This window comes from Euprymna scolopes, chromosome 8 (assembly GCF_053919585.1).
Source record: "Euprymna scolopes isolate OS-2025 chromosome 8, ASM5391958v1, whole genome shotgun sequence".
NCBI lineage: Eukaryota > Metazoa > Mollusca > Cephalopoda > Sepiida > Sepiolidae > Euprymna > Euprymna scolopes.
This window is the reverse complement of record NC_136489.1, coordinates 168,654,802-168,664,621: the sequence shown is the minus strand read 5'-3', so window position 1 is coordinate 168,664,621 and position 9,820 is coordinate 168,654,802. Positions and strand designations below refer to the sequence as shown.

The following is a 9,820-nucleotide window of genomic DNA, read 5'->3' as shown; positions in this document are numbered from 1 at the left end:
TTGGAACATAAGTGTTCAGGCTCAAATTAGAACAAGACCGAGGTGACTGTCATGAGACCGTCGTCTCCCTGCATATTAAAAGAAAGTCCCCAACAACCTCCATATGTAGTTACTTGTCATGTCGAAAATAGTAATATATCCAAAAATTACGAAAACTCTACAAGTGCAGAGTTCTTTATAGTTCAAAGTAATTTGTATGTTTGTTAAAAACTACTTCAAAAATGCTGTTTGACTTTAAGTATCGTTTAAAGACAAAACCAATATTAAGTATTTAATTGTCATGCCGAAAATAGTAATATATCCAAAAATGACGAAAACTCACCAAGTGCAGAGTTCTTTATAGTTCAAACCAATATTAAGTAATTTTTTTTTGCATACATTATTGCTGATATTCATGCTGCTCCTCTTTGATAAAATTGTCTCTAGGATGGATTAGGGTTGGGGGTCAGGGTTAGCTTCTTTTTTTTTTTATATTTGATATGTAATTCTATGTCGATTTTTTTAATCTTTTCGAGTATGCTGAAAACGAATATCACAATTAACTTTGGGGCTTATAAATCGTTTACCAGATATCAATAAACATGATGTATAACAAATAGATAACACAGAAAATAGACTTATAGTTTTTAAATGTTTATTAGAAGAAACATATGTAACCCACAGTGGGGACCCTAACAGGTACTACCACTCCGGGTCAGAGTGGACCTGGGAGCAATGGTAATTAAAGGGTGGCTCCACACTCCCCAAGCCCGCTTATGGAGCTTTACCATCGGATACAGTTTAAGGTCATATCCAGGACCCTGAAGTGGCGGCGGCTATCCTGTTCTTGTAGAAATTTCGGGTGGGAGTGGTCTTCTTCTGGGAGAAGTTTCGGCTGGTTGCTTATAAAAAAGAAAAAAGAGACAAGTTTTAATCCAACGGAAATGGAATCATGTCGTTACAAGTCCGAGTAATTTTGAAATGGATATATCTATAAATGTGAAAGTGTACAACTTTGAGTATAAACCATTGAAATGTTAGATATAGTTTCCTTGGCCATGGATCTAACGTAATAAATTCATATGACCCTTAATCAATAATGGTTAATGTGTCAAAGTTAAAAATAAAGGAAAAATATATATAAGTGTAATTATTACTTCACGCGACAAATAGCTAGGGGTTACTTTAATCCACGATGTATTTGTAAGTCATGCCGTGCTTTATTTTCTCTAGCTTTAATTTAAACCTACGTCACTGCCAGTGGTCCTACACGCAAACACGTAACGGGTTCTAGCCTTCCTCCCTGCTACCACGCGTTTTTCGTTGTTTGGCTCAACACAAAACCCCCAAACTCCCAGGGCTAAAATGCTAGTTTTGTTGTACAAAGTACTGAGATGCCAGACAATTATGCTAGTTTAGAACTTTGAGGTCCAAGTAATCAGCCACATTTTCCAGTTTGGGGGCATAAATATTACTGCAAAGGCGTGTAAAGGGCAAACTCGAATTTGAGCGCAATTGTTAATCTAATAATTGCTAATTTTTAATATGCCATTATTATTATCATTTTCTTATATGGATCAGCAATATATTTTTACTAGTAATAAGTTTATTTTTAGAACAGCTTATCACTTATTCTCTGGTATATTTTTGGTTTTAAAGTATTATTTTAGTATTAGTGTTTAATCTTTCAGTATTTATACAATTTAACATTTTGATATTTACATTTATGTCGAGGTTTAGTGTTTATTATTTGATCGGTTATAATTTAATTTAGTGCTAATTTATAAGTTATGTTTTAGTATCTAATCATGATTTTTTTGTTTTTAATTATTAGTTTTAGTTTTTATAGTTATTTAATATATTATAATTTATTAGAATATATTAACAGTAGTAAAATTATATTACTGATCCATAATGAAAATGATAATTATAGCTGGAACAATTACATCGAGAGCATTGCCAGGGCCGCTGCGAGGAAGGTGGGCTCTCTCTCTACCGTGCTAGAAAACTTCTAACACCCGAAAGTATCCTGTACCTCTCCAACAAGGCCACTATTCGCCCATGTATGGAGTATTGCTGTCATATTTGGGCTGGTGCATCGGCTACTAGTCTCTCGCTCCTTGACAGGGTTCAAAAGAGAGTCGCAAATCTGATAGGCCCTAAACTGGCATCTAAGCTTCAGCCTCTGTCCCATCGTCGAAACGTTGCATCCCTCTGCCTGTTCTACAAGTATTATAATGGTGAATGCTCTGATGAAGTGCAAGCACTTGTGCCCCCACAACGTAAACACCCTTGACAGACCCGACAAGCTGCAAAATCCCACCCCCACACTGTAGAGATCCCTACATTTAAAAGATCTTTCTACTCCAGTAGTTTCTTCCCCAGAACTGCTAGAATTTGGAATTCCATTCCAGGTCACTGCTTCCCCAACTGTACTGACATGCATAAGTTCAAGTGCAACGTGAACCAACACCTCCCTGCCCAAATCCCTACATAGTACCCCAGTAGATGTTTCCCCCTGATAGTGGCAAAGTGCCTTGTTTGGGGTGAAAATGTAATAAAAAAAAAATAAAAAAAAAAAAAAATAGTAATGTAAATATTTGTATGTAATTACAAAGCATATTGTTCATGCATTTACATACTTTACTTTAGGCAAATCCACATGAACAAGGAAACCTATCTCTCTCGGCAAAAATGAGTTCAAACTGAAGAAATGTTATATATAATTGTTTTCGGCCAACTTTACCAAATCTGTGCGTATGGTAAAAATAAGTAAAAAAAAACAAGTAATGTTCAACGCTGCAAGAGAACTAGAGAAATAGAAAGAGAATAAAAGTTAATAGACAGGATAAAGTCTGGAACAAAAAGAGAAAAAAAGAAATTAGCAAAATTTATCAGGTGCGAAAACAGTGAGTAATGTTCAACGGTACTGGAGAACAAGAAAAGAAAGGGTCAATTAGAAGCTGGAATCATCAAAAGTCATTAGGCAAAAAAGAAATCAAGTAAATAGGACGCCATTTATCAGGTGCTGTAAAGAAATGCTCTTTTACAATCTTCAAGTCTCAACACTCACTAGTAAAAATAAGTCAAAAACAAGTAATGTTCAACGCTGCAAGAGAACTAGAAAGAGAATAAAAGTTAATAGACAGGATAAAGTCTGGAACAAAAAGAGAAAAAAGAAATTAGCGAAATTTATCTGGTGCGAAAAAAGCGAGTAATGTTCAACGGTACTGGAGAACAAGAAAAGAAAGGGCCAATTAGAAGCTGGAATCATCAAAAGTCATTAGACAAAAAAGAAATCAAGTAAATTAAGAAATTAACTGAAACCCATCTAAAACAAAGCAAATTCAGCAGCTGGTACAAAACAAGTGCTGAAAAGGTGGTTTAGAGTCCTGAAGTCTCAACAATCACTAGAAAATTAGAAATAAATCAAGGTAGTTGTTGCAGCACCACCAAGACACATTGATACAATAAATGAAACCTTTATGAATTCGATGGGAAGTTGGAGTTGCTTATAAAAAAAAAAATATATATTATTACTTACTTTAGGAATTTCTGGAACTGCTTCCAAGATGGGGATGGGGATTTCATAGCATTTTATTTTTATGAAATTATTTTTTTGGAAATTATAATTAGGAAATAACAATACTTACTTTATGACTTTCTGGAACTGCATCCAATATTGGGATGACAGGGTCATGGCTGTTGCTGTTGAAACCTGTAATAACTAGTTGTATTTTGCATTATTATTTTTACATTTTTTTTTTTCAGTTTATTTTCCTTTAGATCACAGTATTTTATTTTTTGTGAAATTTTCTTTTTTTAAAAAATTATAATTAGAAGAAGATATCAATACTTACTTTATGACTTTCTGGAACTGCATCCAATATTGGGATGACAGGGTCATGGCTGTTGCTGTTGAAACCTGTAATAACTAGTTGTATTTTGCATTATTATTTTTACATTTTGTTTTTGTTTTATTTATGTTACTTTAGTACATTGCATTTTACTGAGTGTATGTAAATTATTTTGTTAATTTTTATTATAATAAAATACCTGTAACAGAAAAATAATTTTGGTTATGATCAACAAGCATGGGTGAATATTTTCGGTTAGACTTGCTAAATGTGGTTAAAGGAAATATAAGCAGAAAGGAATTCGTTTTAATCACTAGCAACACAACGAAAGAAATACTTACCTGAGGACTTGTGCTGATTCTAACTAGAAGCTGCAGTAATACAAAAGAGGAAAATTAAACTTGTCAATTACAAAAACTGAAACCGAAAAGAAGAAACGCTTGATGCTTTATTCACCTCTGGCTAGTCGTGGTCGCCATCAAACTAAAAAAGGAGGGAAAGGGTGGAATCCACTCGTTACCAGGTACCGTACAGGAAAGGACAGTTTGGGCAGGTAGGCGATGATCTCCCCAAAGTGGAGCGCTACATAAAACATGCATTGCTACGAACATCCTCCGAAAAAGGCGGTTTCTACTCGGAATAAAAGGCGGAGCAGAAAACGGAAGTGTTCTCTCTACTCAACACGATTCCTAGAGAGATACCACTAGATTGTGCGTGAATGTGGAAGAGCCTATGAAAGCTCACAAAACTGCCATTCCTACTATCGTATCGGATATTATTAATCGGAGGTCCATCATTGCATTACCGCCCCAGCTCGTAGTTGATAGATAGTAGGAATAATATTACCAGCGCCCTTCAGGCAGCTTGTGAGAACACACAAACTAATGGTAGTATTACTCTAGTCGTTCCTGGTCGAATGGAGCCATGCATGCATTATGTAGTAACACGAGCACGTGTCGCCTGATAAGAAAGAGCGTAGGCTCACCCACTTGGGGAGATTTCCTATCCAGACTTGCACCTATTTGTACACCTGGAACCGGACTCAGAACCTCGACAATGAGAAGAGTCAAGGAGAGCAAGGTGTTGAACTACCTAAAGAGGTCACCATATAAAACAAGCGTTGCTGTGAACAACCTTCCAAAACGAGGGAAGGGACTTTTTGTTCTCTCTACCCAACAGGATTCCTAGAGAGATACCACTAGATTGTGCGTGAATGTGGAAGAGCCTATGTAAGCTCACAAAACTGCCATTCCTACTATCGTATCGGATATTATTAATCGGAGGTCCATCATTGCATTACCGCCCCAGCTCGTAGTTGATAGATAGTAGGAATAATATTACCAGCGCCCTTCAAGCAGCTTGTGAGCACACGCAAACTAAGAGCAGTATTACTCTAGTGGTCCGTAGTCGAGTGGAGGCACGCGTGAATTACATAGTAGAAACACGAGCACGTGTCGCTCCCTCTTCGGGGGAATTCGGAAAAGCGCACCTTGCGCTGCAGGTATTTGTTGAGCTGGGAGTTGACTCAACACCTCGACACTGAGAAAAGAGCTTTAGAAAAGCTCCAGATTAGTTACCTGCAAAGTCGAGGAAAGTTGGAGGACCAGGCCTGCGAAGGAGAACACACACAATTTGGGCCTTGATGGAAGCACACGGGAGAGAGGGAGGCCCATTTTTCTCATTCGGGGGAGTGTTCTCCTTCCAGCCTGCTCGAGCACGTCTTTTCTGCTCGCCACATGCAAGCGTATAAAAAGACGACCAGATGACGGACGCAACAAACTCATGCCATCATTAACTGGATTTTGATCGGGTTCCGTACAACAAGGTGTTGAACTCCCTATAGAGGGCACCATATAAAACAAGCGTTGCTGCGAACAACCTTCCAAAACGAGGGAAGGGACTTTTTGTTCTCTCTACCCAACAGGATTCCTAGAGAGATACCACAAGATTGTGCGTGAATGTGGAAGAGCCTATGAAAGCTCACAAAACTGCCATTCCTACTATCGTATCGGATATTACTAATCGGAGGTCCATCATTGCATTACCGCCCCAGCTCGTAGTTGATAGATAGTAGGAATAATATTACCAGCGCCCTTCAAGCAGCTTGTGAGCACACGCACACTAATTGTAGTATTACTCTAGTCGTTCCTGGTCGAATGGAGCCATGCATGCATTATGTAGTAATAAAATAAAATACCTGTAAGAGAAAAATAATTCTGGCTATGATCAAGCATGGGTGATTATTTTTGGTTAGACTTGCAAAAGTTGGTTAAAGGAAATATAAGCAGAAAGGAATTCGTTTTAATCACTAGCAACACAACGAAAGAAATACTTACCTGAGGACTTGTGCCGATTCTAACTAGAAGCTGCAGTAATGGAAAAGAGGAAAATTAAACTTGTCAATTACAAAAACTGAAATCGAAAAGAAGAAACGCTTGATGCTTTACTCACCTCTGGCTAGTCGTGGTCACCATCAAACTGAAAAACGAGGAAAAGGGTGGAATCCACTCGTTACCAGGTTTCGTACAGGAAAGGACAGTCTGGCCAGGTAGGTGATGATCTCCCCAAAGTGGAGCGCTACATAAAACATGCATTGCTACGAACATCCTCCGAAAAAGGCGGTTTCTACTCGGAATAAAAGGCGGAGCAGAAAACGGAAGTGTTCTCTCTGCTCAACACGATTCCTAGAGAGATACCACGAGATTGTGCGTGAATGAGGAAGAGGCGATGAAAGCTCACAAAACTGCCATTCCTACTATCGTATCGGATATTGTAACTCGGAGGTCCATCATTGCATTACCGCCCCAGCTCGTAGTTGATAGATAGTAAGAATAATATTACCAGCGCCCTTCAAGCAGCTTGTGAGCACACGCAAACTAATGGTAGTATTACTCTAGTCGTTCCTGGTCGAATGGAGCCATGCATGCATTATGTAGTAATAAAATAAAATACCTGTAACAGAAAAATAATTCTGGTTATGATCAAGCATGGGTGAATATTTTTGGTTAGACTTGCTAAATGTGGTTAAAGGAAATATAAGCAGAAAGGCATTCGTTTTAATCACTAGCAACACAACGAAAGAAATACTTAACTGAGGACTTATGCTGATTCTAACTAGAAGCTGCAGTAATACAAAAGAGGAAAATTAAACTTGTCAATTACAAAAACTGAAACCGAAAAGAAGAAACGCTTGATGCTTTACTCACCTCTGGCTGGTCGTGGTCGCCATCAAACTGAAAAAGGAGGGAAAGGGTGGAATCCACTAGTTACCAGGTACCGTACAGGAAAGGACAGTTTGGGCAGGTAGGTGATGATCTCCCCAAAGTGGAGCGCTACATAAAACATGCATTGCTACGAACATCCTCCGAAAAAGGCGGTTTCTACTCGGAATAAAAGGCGGAGCAGAAAACGGAAGTGTTCTCTCTACTCAACACGATTCCTAGAGAGATACCACTAGATTGTGCGTGAATGTGGAAGAGCCTATGAAAACTCACAAAACTGCCATTCCTACTATCGTATCGGATATTATTAATCGGAGGTCCATCATTGCATTACCGCCCCAGCTCGTAGTTGATAGATAGTAGGAATAATATTACCAGCGCCCTTCAGGCAGCTTGTGAGAACACACAAACTAATGGTAGTATTACTCTAGTCGTTCCTGGTCGAATGGAGCCATGCATGCATTATGTAGTAACACGAGCACGTGTCGCCTGATAAGAAAGAGCGTAGGCTCACCCACTTGGGGAGATTCCCTATCCAGACTTGCACCTATTTGTACACCTGGAACCGGACTCAGAACCTCGACAATGAGAAGAGTCAAGGAGAGCAAGGTGTTGAACTACCTAAAGAGGTCACCATATAAAACAAGCGTTGCTGTGAACAACCTTCCAAAACGAGGGAAGGGACTTTTTGTTCTCTCTACCCAACAGGATTCCTAGAGAGATACCACTAGATTGTGCGTGAATGTGGAAGAGCCTATGAAAGCTCACAAAACTGCCATTCCTACTATCGTATCGGATATTATTAATCGGAGGTCCATCATTGCATTACCGCCCCAGCTCGTAGTTGATAGATAGTAGGAATAATATTACCAGCGCCCTTCAAGCAGCTTGTGAGCACACGCAAACTAATAGCAGTATTACTCTAGTCGTCCGTAGTCGAGTGGAGGCACGCGTGAATTACATAGTAGAAACACGAGCACGTGTCGCTCCCTCTTCGGGGGAATTCGGAAAAGCGCACCTTGCGCTGCAGGTATTTGTTGAGCTGGGAGTTGACTCAACACCTCGACACTGAGAAAAGAGCTTTAGAAAAGCTCCAGATTAGTTACCTGCAAAGTCGAGGAAAGTTGGAGGACCAGGCCTGCGAAGGAGAACACACACAATTTGGGCCTTGATGGAAGCACACGGGAGAGAGGGAGGCCCATTTTTCTCTTTCGGGGGAGTGTTCTCCTTCCAGCCTGCTCGAGCACGTCTTTTCTGCTCGCCACATGCAAGCGTATAAAAAGACGACCAGATGACGGACGCAACAAACTCATGCCATCATTAACTGGATTTTGATCGGGTTCCGTACAACAAGGTGTTGAACTCCCTAAAGAGGGCACCATATAAAACAAGCGTTGCTGCGAACAACCTTCCAAAACGAGGGAAGGGACTTCTTGTTCTCTCTACCCAACAGGATTCCTAGAGAGATACCACAAGATTGTGCGTGAATGTGGAAGAGCCTATGAAAGCTCACAAAACTGCCATTCCTACTATCGTATCGGATATTATTAATCGGAGGTCCATCATTGCATTACCGCCCCAGCTCGTAGTTGATAGATAGTAGGAATAATATTACCAGCGCCCTTCAAGCAGCTTGTGAGCACACACAAACTATTTTAGTATTACTCTAGTCATCCGTAGTCAAGTGGAGGCACGCATGCATTACACAGTAGAAACACGAGCACGTGTCGCTCCCTCTTCGGGGAAATTCGGAGAAGCGCACCTTGCACTGCAGGTATTTGTTGAGCTGGAAGTGTGGACTCAACACCCCGACACTGATAAAAAAGATTTAGAAAGCCTCCAAACCAGTTACCTGCAAAGTCGGGGAAACTTGGAGAAGCAGGCCTGCGGAGGAGAACACGCTCAAATGGGGCCTTGGAAGCAAACGGGAGGGGTTAGGGTTAGGATAAGGGAAAGGGATAGGGTAAGGCCCATTTTTCTTTTTTTGTTCGGGGAATGTTCTCCTTTCAGCCTGCTCCTTCCTTAACACGTCTTCTTTGCTCGCCACATGCAAGCGTATAAAAAGACGACCAGATGACGGACGTCATTTCCTGGATTTTGTTTTGCCAGAGCCCATTTAGCCGTGTAGTTGTTGTTCAACTACAACGTTACACCCCCCTACCACGGTGAGGATAGGGTTGGACTTTAGGGGGGAAAATACACATCCACATTTACTAATCTTACTCTTGCAATGTTGTTGTAATAAACAAAAAATTAGGAAATTCTTTAATGATTGCATTTTCGTAATTTTGGGATATGTTACGATTGTCGACTACAACTCAGTAGCTAGGATTCTTTTTTTTTTTTTTTTTTTTTTAAATATCAATTCGAAATGGCGACCGATTCTCTCTTTAACACGGTAAGTTCGGGAAAAGGTGTTATAAATAATAAACTAGACCAAATACTATTAAAAAACCACCGAATATATGTCAAGTTATGTCACGGTAACATATATTGAGCGAATTTCTAAAAGTATTTTGTCTAGTTTATTATTTATTACATCTTTTTCCGAACTTACCGTGTTAAAGATAGAGTCGGTCGCCATTTTGAATTTTCCAATATATCGGTAAACACTGTTTTTTCGAGCTGAATAAACATGTTTAATTTAATAAAAACACGAAAATTATATACAGTTTGGTAAAAAAGTAATTTATCTTGCCTTTGATAACATTTATTTGTTATATATTTGTTTTTTGACAACTGTTTCGAATCTATGTGTCCAGT

At 39.4% G+C, this 9,820-nt stretch overlaps 1 long non-coding RNA gene across 3 annotated transcripts; it reads right to left on the bottom strand.

The window, feature by feature from the left end:
* Positions 1-617: 617 nt before the first annotated feature.
* On the bottom strand, positions 618-9,234 carry LOC145284016 (uncharacterized). Of its 3 annotated transcripts, none has more exons than XR_013868779.1 (6): positions 7,043-9,234; positions 6,288-6,788; positions 6,173-6,202; positions 3,840-6,033; positions 3,633-3,706; positions 618-881 (listed from the first exon to the last, which is right to left on the bottom strand). It is a non-coding gene; the product is annotated as an uncharacterized LOC145284016 (long non-coding RNA). The 3 variants fall into 3 exon arrangements; XR_013868780.1 differs by having other exon boundaries at positions 3,633-3,697; XR_013868778.1 differs by having other exon boundaries at positions 3,633-6,033; positions 7,043-8,467.
* Between the last annotated feature and the right edge of the window lie 586 nt (positions 9,235-9,820).